At 32.2% G+C, this 14,032-nt stretch overlaps 1 pseudogene; it reads right to left on the bottom strand.

Moving 5' to 3' along the window:
• Positions 1-5,935: 5,935 nt before the first annotated feature.
• LOC125852846 (E3 ubiquitin-protein ligase ATL76-like) lies at positions 5,936-7,052 on the bottom strand (annotated as a pseudogene).
• Positions 7,053-14,032: the final 6,980 nt, after the last annotated feature.

Consider the following 14,032-nt stretch of genomic DNA (forward strand, 5'->3'; position numbering starts at 1 on the left):
AAAAATATTCAACTGATGGTGGTGGTGGTCATGGTGTTGTTGGTGTTGATGGTGATAGTGGTGGTATTGGTGTTGGTCATGATATTAGAACTCCCTACACCTTAGAAAAATATTCAATTGTTGGTGTTGGTACCTCTAAGGTGAATTTTTAAGAGGAAGCCATCAAGATATTGATTTCCAAGGAAAACTCTCAAGAGGAAGCCATGAAGACATTGATTTCCGAGGTGAACTCTCTAAAGAAAACCATCAAGACATTGATATCCAAAAGGGGTATCATTCCGTCTTTGGGAATTTACACTCCAATTGGTGTAAAGAGGAAGAGAAAACTGATTGATAAAATAGTAACAAGTGCTAAGAAAAACGCTATCAACAATCTGAAGACGATGGCTGATCAACAAATGAAACTCCAACCGGTAAATATTTATCTACATGCAAATGACAAAAAAAGAAGAATCTTCAGAAACTAATCAATGAAAAAAAGGCAGTCAAGGGAATATATACCATGCATGAGTTAGATTATGAGGACTTTAAAATGATGACAACGATGAATATGTGGTGGAAAGACCATGCATGTTTCTATAATTTCTTTTTATATTTAAATTGTAACTTTAACTAAATCTTTTTCTTGGTTGTTGAACATGCTGCATCAATTCTATTTATTAACTATTTTTTCATGATTGCAACATGTAGATGAAATATTAGGCTCTATGCGCAAAAGACACATAGATTACCCCACACACTATGACCCGATAGACGTAATCCTCAATCTCAATTTCTACAATTTTCTAAAGACTACCTATGATGAGTTGTGCAAGGCTAGTTCAGAAAAGGGTGTTATTCCATTGCAGGATTGTCTTGATACATACGTGTTTGAAGATTTTTACATGAAATATTGCAAAGGAGCCAAATCTTATCCCGACGGTGTCTCATGGATAGGTGCCAAGAGAATCTACACTATAATGAATCTAAAGAAAAAATATTTGGTCGCTCTCGAGTTTCTAATCGACGAGGGAAAGATAAATATTTATGATTGCAACCTTTCAATCTACACGGAAGATGAGTTCTTTTTATTCATTATTTATGTGTTGGAATTATTACCTAGATTGTTGAAGTAGTTTGGATGTTTCAACCACTTGCCTATAAATCTGCTCAATAATAAATGAATTTATGAGCGGAAGAAGGGTAGTCCAAGAAATGATAGTGGGGTAGTATCCGATTCATACTCATTGTCATATATTGAGTATCTGGTTACCCGCACTCCCATGACCTTGATGAATGATAATACTGTTAGCCGGATGCGGTGGAGATGGGCAGTGGGGTGTGATTGACAAAGAACTGAAGCAATATGGTAGGTTGCTGGAAAGTAATATGGTTTCAATTTTTTTTTTTATGTTGGTTGACAAACAATATTTTTCTTTTATGTCTTTGTTTGAATGGTTGAATGATGTTGAACTTTTATGTAATTATATTTTCACTTAATTTCTATGTATACTATGGTCTTGAACTTTTATGTCAGATTGTTGAATCCTTAGCAAGTAGACAACCTACTTCTGCAACTTCTGTACTTTGTGAGATAAATTTTAGCAAGGTAATGTGGACTCAAGGAGAGCACATTAGCGTCTCAGGCGAAGGAGGAATTTCTGCAAATCAGTGAAGTCAAGCAGTTTGCGAGGCCCATTGCGTGTGAAATATATATTGATTTGAGCAAAGTTGACACATTGTGAGCTCATGAGTGTCCTAAATTGATAATAGCTACGGTTTTTAAATTTATAGCTTAAATTTCATAGTTATAAATATACTTAGAGTCTTTTCTTCATAAATATGTATTTATTTGTAATCTAAGGTACAACTTTCAACATATCATAACTTATCAATTTTATCTGCTAGGGAAGAACAATTATTGACCGATACAAATTCTAAATCAAAACATCTGTTTTAACTGACAGATGTTTAGTGACGGTGCACAATTACCAATGCACTAATTAATCATAATAATTACTTTCACATTAGTCTAACTTTTTGTCAATAGCAATAACATATCTAATATTTTCTCCACAAAAAAAGTCTATCCACCAAAAGATGTTGCAAGCTTGGAATATCTTTCTCTCAGTGTTGGAGCATAAATTTCACTAGTGAGATTATTTTCAACAAATACAACACTCAACTTATGCATCTCCAATTCTGCAAGATCAATCTGAATGCTAACATCTCATGTCGGCTTAGAATTCTTGGATCCCCTTAAGAGTTTAATCATATGCATCACTTATCCCTAGTCTTCTCTGACACCTTGAGATCTTCCCTCACTTTCTAAATTTTACCCCTTTCTAAATTTCACCCTCTAAAGCCTTAATGCGGTCTCTATTAAACTCTTTCTAGGCACGACCCTCATTCGAATCCAGGACAACACACATGTCATGTAATGCTAACTCTGTATCTACCATTTTCTCATCACTTTTCTTGTTCAACTTGTAATGAGCTAGCATGACAGTCAAGGTGTGGACAAAGTATAAAGTCCATTTCATGTTGGTACATGTCTTCAGTATCTGACGATGCAATATCTCACTAATGTCCACAGAGATGTCATTCAATATAGCATAAATAAGGAACACACAATCCCATATAATATCGATCTTATGAGTAGCCGACATCCAATGGTTGATAGTCCAATTGAGCAAAGCCTTGGCCTTTTGGTTCATGAACGCCTTGGGCAAGGCTGCATAGTCACTTGATTGATTCTTAACCCAATGCGCGTTGCTTGGTTTATCAAAAAAACACCTCTAGCATATGTGACAAATTCAGATGTTGCTCCTTGAGACAATAATCAGACATAGGTTACGGAGGAACTTGATAGTGCTTGTTGATCGCTTGAGCTGAGATATCCACTTCTATACCCCTAAGCCAGCCGATGTCTCCTTGGGTATAATCCCAATTAGAATACAGTTCTCTAGTGAGGGTAAGCTTTCCTTGCCCTTAGGTCCCTTTGCAAAGCGCATCCAACCTCTTTTATCAATTTCTACCATGATCGCTGGTCAGGATTTGTTTGTGGCATCAATATGAAGAGGCTTCTCAAGTAGTTGTAAATTAACCTGTTTTTTCCGGATTGCATCCCATAGCTTTCAGGAATCCTCACTCACAAATTTATCCTCATACTCAGCTCGTTCAGCTTGGACACTTGCTCCCCAGCACCCTTGGATAGTGGAATAGGCCTGTCATCATCATTGGATGAGTTGACATCAGACTCAGGCTATGCTGTCTTATTGGCTTGACCCTTTCCTTTAACTACAATGGTGTTTCGCTTCTTTGTCGAATGTGGCTTAAACGGTCTAGATCAGTGTCCGCACGAATGGCACGTTAGCATTACCATTTCTACCTCCATGAGTGTGTGTTGACTTGTTAGAAACAACCATACCTAGAAGGTTAAAGAATCACATCAGTTTAATATGTTCACAAACACTCACAATCATTCACGCAATATATCAATTAGCCTCCCAAAATTTGAACACAACAATAACATCAAATCAATGTCTGTGCGGATGGCGCGCTAGCATTACCATCTTTGCCTCCATGAGTGCGTGTTGGATTGTTAGAGACATCCATACCTAGAAGGTTAAAAAATCACATTAGTTCAATATGTTCATAAACACTTACAATCATTCACACAATATATCAATTAACCTTCTAAAGACAACAATAACATCAAACCAAAGAACATAAGTATTGATGTGATTAGTTAGGGTACAAACCTATCAATTAGCCTCCCAAAATTTGAACATAACAATAACATCAAACTAAAGAACATAACTATTGCTAGCATACACACATATTAGTTGTTTTAGGAAAATAAAAATGACTTGTTTTCGAAAAATCAATTTAACTTATGTTTTAAAGAAAAAATATTTTTCAAAGAGAGTCGCCACTTAATTTTTTAAATAAATTAAGAAAACTTAAGATTTTCAAAAGATTTAAACAGATTAAAAATCATTTGAAATCTGAAGAGGGGTTCGGGGTTCAATTTACATTTCGAGAAGGTGTTAAACATTCGAAATGTCCGCTAACTTGCATTGACCAACGACTTGACTAATTATTTGACTAATTACAAATACTACTATTTGTAACTACCTCCTCTGAAAAAGTTTGAGTTCTAAGTTGAGGGATAAGGGGAACTATAATTCCACAACATTTTATTATTTCAATTTAATATATAAACAACAATTGCTGAAGTAGATTCCCTTTATTGCTGCCCCTTTCGGCGGTAAAATGGTGATTTAGGTTTAAAAAGAAACAATCTGATTACGATTGGTCAACCTAATCCAATAAATATATATATATATATATATATATATATATACACTCCCTCTGTCCCTAATTACTTGTCCATTTTTGAATTGACACACCTATTAAGAAAATAATTATTGACATAGTGAGTTTACCATTTTACCCCTATTAATTATGAAGTGGATGAATTAAAAATTTGATATTTTCAAAAGGTTCTACCTTTTTCAAAGTAATTAATTGAGGGTATAATAGATTTTTTTTTTTGTCTTTTCTTGATTTGTCAAAATGGACAAGTAATTATGGATAGCTATAAAAGGAAAAATGGACAAATAAATAGAGACGGAGGGAGTATATATTATTGGACTAGGTTTGACCAAATGAAGAAGATCTCTAATCAACTTGTTATTTGTTATTTGTTTGACTTAAAGGGGTCCCAAATATATTGCCACTACTTGCAACATGTACACTGTTGGCTAATTATATAGAATAATTTGTTTTTGAATCCACCAATTAAAGTTCTAAATATGAAGAAAATTAAATTATCCTCTCTTAAAAATGAATACTTTAATTTTATATTATGGTTTATGGTTCTCAAGCAACAAGGCCACTTCTGGGAAACCAAAGTTAGTGGATTTATGAAGAGATAACGAACCCAACAAAAAGATCAAAAAAGGCATTAAATATATTACCGACTTTTAGTTTAAAAAATAATATAAAAATTTCCTTTATTTTATTTTTATTAATTTGTTATTAATTGGGGTCAGGCGAATACAAGTTCTCTTACAAGTCAAATAAGCGAAAAGAAAATCATGTCTCTTTCGATTTTAATTTATTTATCTAATTTTGACTTAATACATAGTTTCAAAAGTAAAGAGCAAACTTGAGTTTTGTGGTCTTACAATAAAATTATGTAGAATGTTCTAAAATATTATTTTATCTTGTGGTCTTAACATGATATGATATGTGGAAAGTTGAAAAAAAATACCAAAAAAGGAAAAAGTTCGAAACGGACTAAAAACAAAAATAGAACAGATACATTAAAATGAAGAAAGTATAGAAAGATACTTTTAAACTTGTTTTAATTAAAGCTAAAATAGTTAAATAAGTTTAAAGCCATAAATTAGAAAATTTAATTTGTATTTTGCTTATAAATCATAAGTTATAAGTTCATCCTAACATAACCCAAGTGAATAAGTGGAAGCAAATTATAACCTTAGGGGTGTTAATTACCATTTCACTCTTGCATTTCTCTTACAAGAATTCATTGCTCTAACTAAATGAATAATTACAAAGTTATAATGGCATTGTCTATTAGTCTAGCTAACTTAAGTTAATTTTTAAATGAGTGTCATACATATATACTACACATACCAACTTAAATTGGATAGTAGTCTATTATCAAATTACTGTTTTGGACCTAACTCAGCCTCAAACGCTAGTTCAAATGTAGGAGAATTGCTAAGCTTATAACAAGTCCTGAAATCTCGTCCCGATCTAATGTGGGATCAATCTTCACCACCTCCTCATGCCCAGACACTGTCTGGACATGAGCCTGCACAATCATAGACCGGAAAAATATATTCACAACTTCCACAAGGTCCAATTAGGGCTCTATATATATCGGACCCGATGTGCCTCAGTCTGATACTGATACCTAATTTTAATTGCTAGGCACCACACCTTCATGTTGGAGAGGTTCAATCCTTACTATGACTTCTTGAACTGGTGGTAATGATATAGTGTCACTAGCCACATCCTGAGAGTTTACAATTGAAGTTGTACTAATAGAATTGTCTTTGACAATTTTTGGACAAGTCTCAATAAGGCAAAACCTACAATTAGGGCAAGAAGAGTCGGAATTAAGCCATACCGATACACTTAACGTGGAAACAATGGTTACACTAAGGTAACACTTTAACTTTTTCCCCGATTCCAAAATTCTGATAAGCAAATGACACAATCAGAGTCAAATCCTGGATGTTTCAATAACCTAGTAGTGTAGGTTATAACGGGCAACGTCCCGAGGGTTTTCTTCCTATTCCCCTTATTTGCTAGCTTTGTTGTAGAAGGGTTTCCAAGATTTAAGGATGATTTTTCCAACAATAGGCTAGAGGTTCTAAATGCACACTTTATGATTGAGTTCAAGAAAAATGTACAAATCAAGCCACAAAAAATTACTGGGAAAACTATCACAACTCTTGCATGAATCGGGAAGTAATTGTGAAAGCTAGTGTAGCAGTTATTAATTTTTTTTTATGAAAGTCGTGACCCCTCCATGACAATTAATGTATTTTTAATCGACTAGCTTTACTTTTAAGCGCTACAATTTAGAGAGCAGCTTAGTGTGATTTTACTATTAATGCATAGTTGGATGTTCATGTACTATATCTATATAGGAGTTGATACACTAGTTCAAAGAAAAATTCAAAATAATATGTGCATCTGTTGAGTAAGAACCAGTTTGATGTTCATGCATAAGTTCTTTGTTTTGTTTTTCCTAGCCAAAACTATGAAAAATTGTAAGCTTAAGAGATTGTAAAAAATTGTGCATCATATACTTCAAGATGTGACACAACTTCAGCTTATCGAGCACATGATTTTAGGCCGAAAGTTGTGGAGGATACATATTAGGCCTAATGTAGTGGGGTCTGAGAAGGGTAGAGTGTACTGTCCTTCAGAGGCGAAAAAATAGGGCTCTAGGAAGATTCGTACCCTAGTCTCATGGGTGGTTCCTCTGGCTTGTACCAACGATACAAGGACACTCCTATACTCCTCATATGGGTGCACTGTTAATTACTATATCCTAATTTTTGGGAGTTTTTCAAAATGGATATACATATATACACATGATTTTTTTCGAAGTGAACGGGTGCACTGTACACGTGCACCCCACATATGAATGTTTGACCGCCTCTATTGTCCTTAGTGTAGTGTTGTCTTGCTTAGGGTGGTTCGTGTTTCCCATTGCACTAGTTGTATTACTGTAGTTCTTATTTGATATCCATCATTATTTTTTATTGTTTTAAAAAATATATCATAATATGTTGCTCATTGTGTTTCGATATTATTACGTTATTTTCTTGCTGATTGTTGCTCCCTTTCGGTACACTTAATTTGCACTATTTTCTTGTGATTTACTATATTTTCTTCATTGTATTTGGGATTACTGCTGCATGCATTTGAATCATAAGTCTTTTGAAAACAACATTTCTATACATCTCCACAAAGTAGTGATAAGATCTATGTATACTCTACCCTACCCAAACCCCACTTATGAAATTTCACTAAGTATATTGGTGTTGCTTGTCATATATACTCAAATAGAGAAGAAATCAACTACTATGGTGGAGAGGAAATAGGAAATCAAATTTAGGGTATGTTTGAATGAACTTATAAAAAGTAACTTAATTATAAGTCAAAAGCTGAAAGTCACAGGTACATGATACTTTATTTTTGACTTTTAGCTTATTTTGAAACTTTTTTTTAGCCTAAAAGTGAATGTTTAAAAGCATTTTTAACCTTTTCAAACACTTCATAACTAAAAAACTGCTTAATGGCCAAAAACACCAAAAATTAAAATAATCCTCATCAAAAACTATTGAGCAAATCTATTTCAATCTACTAGAAACATGACAAGCAAAGGAAAGAGAGCCTTGCATAATTTAATTTCATGTGATATCACTGATTATATTATTAGTGTAATAGGAAAAGTGGTACCAAATTGTAGTTAAAAAGGTCTCAAAAGTCTTGTAAAATGGTTATTTGTAAACCATACACTCTTTACTTTTTGCTACGTGTACTTGAACTTTTTTCACTTTTTTGAACTATATGCTCTTTTTAAAATCATTTCTTGATTCCTAGTACAGGACCAAATCTTCAATCCATGTTGTTTCAGATTCCACCAAAGATGCAATCTGATTAATTATAGGATCAAAGATTTGTTATATTGTTTCTTAATTAAATAATTCATGGATAGATGGATAAAGTATTTTACTGAACTCACTTTCAAAATCCTATATTTTGAAATGGTAAAGTTGTCTCGCGTAACCTATAGGTCACAAGTTGGAATCATGGAGAAGCAACCGGTAATGCTTATATTAGGGCAGACAGTCTATATCATACTTCTTGGGTGTAATCGTTCTTTGGAACATGCAATATGAATACGGAATGCTTTGTGTACGAAGCTGTTATTAATTATTAGTTGTAGTAGTCTAGTAGAACTATTGAAAATAGGAAGGTGATTAGTGGCTATCAACATTTATTACGTACGCTAATTCAACTAATATTGTTAATGAGAAAGTAACAACAATTTGTTGTAGATAACGCTTATGGAGCTTAAGTGCTCTTGTGGTTTGTAATTAAAGCAAGATTATCTTAATTAGATACTTAATTTTAAGTTAATTAGTGGTACTACTTTATAAAGGATAGAATTGTGGTGTACACAAGGCTCGAATGGTATAGTATTGACAACAATTGCTCTCAATCTATCTATTGTAATTTGCTATTGTGTGAAGATTTGTCTTAACAATTCTTTTTTTGGTTTAACTTTAAAAATTTGTTTAATATCTTTGTTAATTAAATTGGTTTGTTTCTTATCGTTGTTCATTAACTTCTTATTACCATTTCAACCATATTTAGTTGTGCGTTGGATTACATATGCATGTTGACAAGTGGGCCACATTAAGAGTTTTCTAGATGAGGGAAAAAAGTCTGATATACCCTTCAATTTTCTTAGTTAGAATTGATACACCTTAGTTATAAAAGTGATACATATATATCTCTACTGTTGAATGACTCACATATATCATTTTCCTCTAACGAAAGTGAAAAAAAATCAATTTTAATATTTTAAAAAAAACTTATCAAAAAAATATTCATGTAGAGATATATTTGATACTTCTCACACATATATTTTTTTTTGGCATTTTTTATTCATCGATTAATTGAATTTATCATTTTCATGATCAAATTTATTTTTTCACTAACTTTATTGTAAATTTCATATATGCCCCCATTGTTTTGTTACAAATATATATATATATATTTACAATATATCTAAACAGTAATTAATTTTAAATTATTTTCTTATTTTTTTCTCTTTTTCCATTCATACTTTTTTTCCTCCTATTTTTACACCAAAGAATAAAATAAGAATAACAAACTCAAATCATGATAATTAAAGAAGTCAAAAAAAATTATGTGTGAAAAAGATCATTATATACCTACATGAGTTTTTTAAAATAAAAGAAATAATTTAACTTTTTCATTTCTGTTAGATTAAAGTGTATATGTAAGCTACTTTTGTAATGGTAAAGGTATATGTGATCCATTTGTGTGACAGTAGGGGTACATGTGAACCACTTTTATAACGATGGATATATGACAAAGTTGAGAGGTATATCAAAATCCTTTTTCCATATAGAAATGTTAATAGAAAAAATACCTAATTACATAAATATTCCTACAATAATTATTAATTCTCCATATTGTATGAAATAATTATATATTATTGTTGACACCAAATTTTGTCCCTCTTTTCTTCTAATTTATTTAGTTGGGCTTCTAAATTACTAATAAGTCGAATACTTTATAACTCACTATTATTTTTCATTTATAGCTATTGCTATCGTAATTATCTATATTACTTTAACTTTTTTTTTTTATGATTATCATCTTTTTATTATCATATTCACTATTTTAAAATTACATATTTTATTTTATCAATATTACTTTTATTGCTTTAGTGTCGTTTTGTATAAAATAGTACGTTGTTACTTTACTTCAAGTCTCTTACTTTCTAAACTTTTTATGTAATATATGTTATACTAATTATTAAATTAGAAGCTCAAATGATTTAATTTAAAGAAGGAAAAAGGCCATGAAAGCTTATCCATTTGCAATCCATTTACGAGCCCAAAATCAAGTAAAACCCACTAGAAAATCTGTCCAAAGTAGGCCCAAACCCAAAAGCCCTTCAGATTATTTTTACTTCCAACTTACAAACCCTACTTTGGTGGCAGCTCTAAGTAACAATGATAACAACGTTCCTCTTTCCTATTTTTAGCGTAAATACATTTTTTTTAATAGCCATGACAAAATTTCTTCATCATTTTCGTGCAAGTTTTCTACATATCACAAGATGTGTATAAGTCCAATAGATAGCAGATACGACTTCAGAAAAAGGCTCACTATTTCGAGCATAAATCTGAAAATATCACATGAAGGCCATGTCCATCCAAGAACACAACGTTCAAATTTCAAACACATCATCTTCATTTCGAAATCCCGCCCAAACTCCAAACCTTCATCTCCTATAAATACTTGCCCTTTGGCCATCAACAGGGGAGTTTTTTTTTTGGCTGGCAAAATAATTCACAAAAAGACTTGAACACTTGAAAGAACACGACTCTTTTACATTTTAACATCTTCTACTTTATTTCCCGTTTTGATTGATTTTGTTGGAGGAATGAGCGTAGATCTTTGATCGAAAACAACTCAGTTCACTGCCCCAAAACAGGTGATTACCATTCTCTTTTGAATTTTATCTATTCGAAGTGACATTCATATTTTGTTTAACTTTCCTTTTAAGCTTGTGTTTAAATGATATGAAATAGCTACTGCTTCTGTATCTCTGTTTGTTTTCTACCATGTTTTGAGTATAAAATTCTTCTTCTTTGTTTAAAGTATTTGTTGGTTGCGCAACATGTATTCATCATAGTTTAGTTATAAGAACTATTTATGGTAGGGTGAAAATTCTGTTTTGAGTTCATATAGAACATTTGTAGTTTGAGTGTCATGTATATTGTGTGCCAATAGATCATGTTAGAAAGCATACAATAGTTTCCTGCTCTTAATCATATTTTAATTTGCTTTTAACTTGTGTAATCATGTTAGAAACTCGAATTTTGTTCCTCCTTTTTTGTTTACGAGAATGAAATTTTGGATAAATATGTGCTGATTTAGGCTTTCAAATCTGTTTATCTTTAGTGCTAACATGATAAAAATAATGATTAAAAGGATACATTAGTTCTCTGCTTCTGTTTAGAATTACTCATTGGGTCTGTTTGTAAAACTAACATGAGCTAAATATATTATTGCTATTTTTTTGTTTCAATATGAATTGATAGCTGTGAGTTTATTTTTTCTGCTTGACTAATCTTTATCTTTGTCTTTTTTTTTTTACATGAACACCGGAGTCGAAGAGTCTTACTTTAGAACTCGACGTCACCGCCAGACCTTAAATGTGTATCTACATCTTCGTTTGCGCTTCTCACTCTCAAAATACATCCAAACACTTCTCGCTCTCAAAATACATCCAAAAAGAAACAAATGAGGGACTAAGAGAAAGTGGCGGATTTTTACCTTCTCTATCTTTGCTATTTTGTTTTATGTATCTCTTGTGTGTTTTTATTATCTCTTAACTGCTGCTTGTTATTTACATTTTTATTACTTTGTTGCGTATGACATTTTGTGTAGGATGCTAGTAGTAACTTATTTTATCGAGTAGATTAGAGTTAAATTTCTTGACATAAAAGAATAGTAGTAATACTTTTCTTAAAACTTAAAATCTATCTCATGATTTAATCAGTCCCCTTTTTATGATAAATAAGCTCTCTAAAATTAATTTGCAGTGTTAGACTCTCTTTTACTACTTCTAATACTTCATTTTTTGATAAAAATTCTTTTACTTTCCAACTCAAATGATATTTTCCAACAAACAAGTTTAAATGTTTTAAAAAACTATTTTCCTTTTGCACGTTTTTCAACAAGACAAATTTTCACAAGAAATGACTTTAAAGTTTTCTAACATTTAGCATTTTTACATAAATTTGACTTTCTTACACTTAGCCTAATTAATCAATCAAGTTCGGCCGGTTAACCATTTTTAATGGATCTTAAAGGATGCCTCACCCCTTCCCTTTAGGTTAATTGAACACGTATCTAGAATCTCAAATTTTGTAGACCTTAAAATGAAGTTTAACTTTAGGCATGACTTTAATCAATTTTAGGTTCCCTAATTCACCCTAAATAATTAGGTGGCGACTTCTTAAGTTAGTTAACTTCAGAAATCTCCAAAATGTTGTATACTATTTTGACCTGGTTAAAATGGGGTATAACAGCTTGGCGACTTCACTGGGGACTTAATAAGTTCTAATCACAACAAATTTAGTTTAATTAGTCTTTTATGTGCTTACTTTAATTACATTATTTGTTGTAAACTGTGTTTTACATGCAACTGATTGTTTGTTTGCTTTGAATTATTTTCACATGATATAAATTATTCATTAGCTATAAATTATGTTTACATGCTATAAATTGTTTGTTTGTTATAAATGTTTATGTGTTACTACTTTTCTTAACTGTCATTTCGTTCATATTTCTCCACTTCTTGGAAATTAACACTATCACACGTACACGCGAGGTGTGTTTTGCGCACCCGCAAATTTCTTTTAAAATTCCAAAATTTAGGAGAGTTGGCATATACGCGGGGTGTTCGGATTTTTTTTGTGTGACTGCGTAGCCTTCTCACTCGAGTAGTCCACTCGAGAACCTTGTGTCTAGTAAAACCCACTCCTAGTTTACCTAGAGTAGAGCTAAACCAACACACTTTACAAGAAGCATACATCATTTCATGACCTAAGAGACTTTATACCCTTGGTGTATTAAGTCCATTAGGCGACTTTACCTTAAATGTCCAAGTGGGTTTCCGACCCCAAGTGACGATCTATCATTATTTATGTGCATATTTGAGAAATATTTATGCCTAAATATGGACCATTTGCTCTAATTAATTAAACTTTAGGGATTGTATGACTAACCTTTTTGTGACAGATACGAAGATTTGACGATGAAATACAATAAGTGGTGATATCACCAAAAGGAACCAAGAAGGACAGACATACTAGAATTTCTTTTACTTTAATAAGTACTTTACGTTGTATTTATTAGACATGTAATAAATAATTTCATTATCTAGTACTTTATTTTTGGAGAAATAAAATTGTTTAATTAATCAAGAGCAGTGGGATGACATATTATGACAAATATACTTCTTAATTTTACGTTAGGCCAACCTCTGGCACAAAGAGGTCACAAGCATATTAGGACACACTTACATGTTATCTTTGCGATATATTTGAATTTACTTGATGACTTGTTTACATGTTATTCTTACAACTTATTTGACTCTACTTGATGACTTGCATGCCATGTGATTTATTTATGTGAACATGACTTTACTTTTTCATTTAAAACTAATATTTCTGTCTTATTATTATTTTTATTTTATTTTTTCCTACCAAAGTTGATTCGTGTTGACAATCGAGCTTGCCGACCATCCTTACTTCACAAGGTCCAAGTCATCAACACTACCTCGGCGTAGTTGGGCAATTCAAGGAAGAAAAAATACTATGACTAATCCAACCGCATCTGATCCAATTAGTCCAGGACATATCATGGTTCCTAATGACTCTCCCGAGACTTTCGAAGATAGAACTACTATTCAACATGATGAACACATCACTCGTTTGACTCAAGAGATTGAGGATTTACGTAGTGAACTAACTCGGGTTAGGGACTTGACCAATTTATCCATCACACTCCAAAGTCCACTTCATGAACCTAGAAGTACTGCACCAAATCCACCTCGTTTTCCATCACTTGATTCACCAGTTCCTGAACACTTTCCTCCACAACAACCTCCGCCTACCAACAATAACCTTCCTTCAACTACCTCCTCAAATTCATCAAATTTTCC

The sequence above is a fragment of the Solanum stenotomum genome, unplaced genomic scaffold, assembly GCF_019186545.1.
Source record: "Solanum stenotomum isolate F172 unplaced genomic scaffold, ASM1918654v1 scaffold6190, whole genome shotgun sequence".
Taxonomy (NCBI): Eukaryota; Viridiplantae; Streptophyta; class Magnoliopsida; order Solanales; family Solanaceae; genus Solanum; species Solanum stenotomum.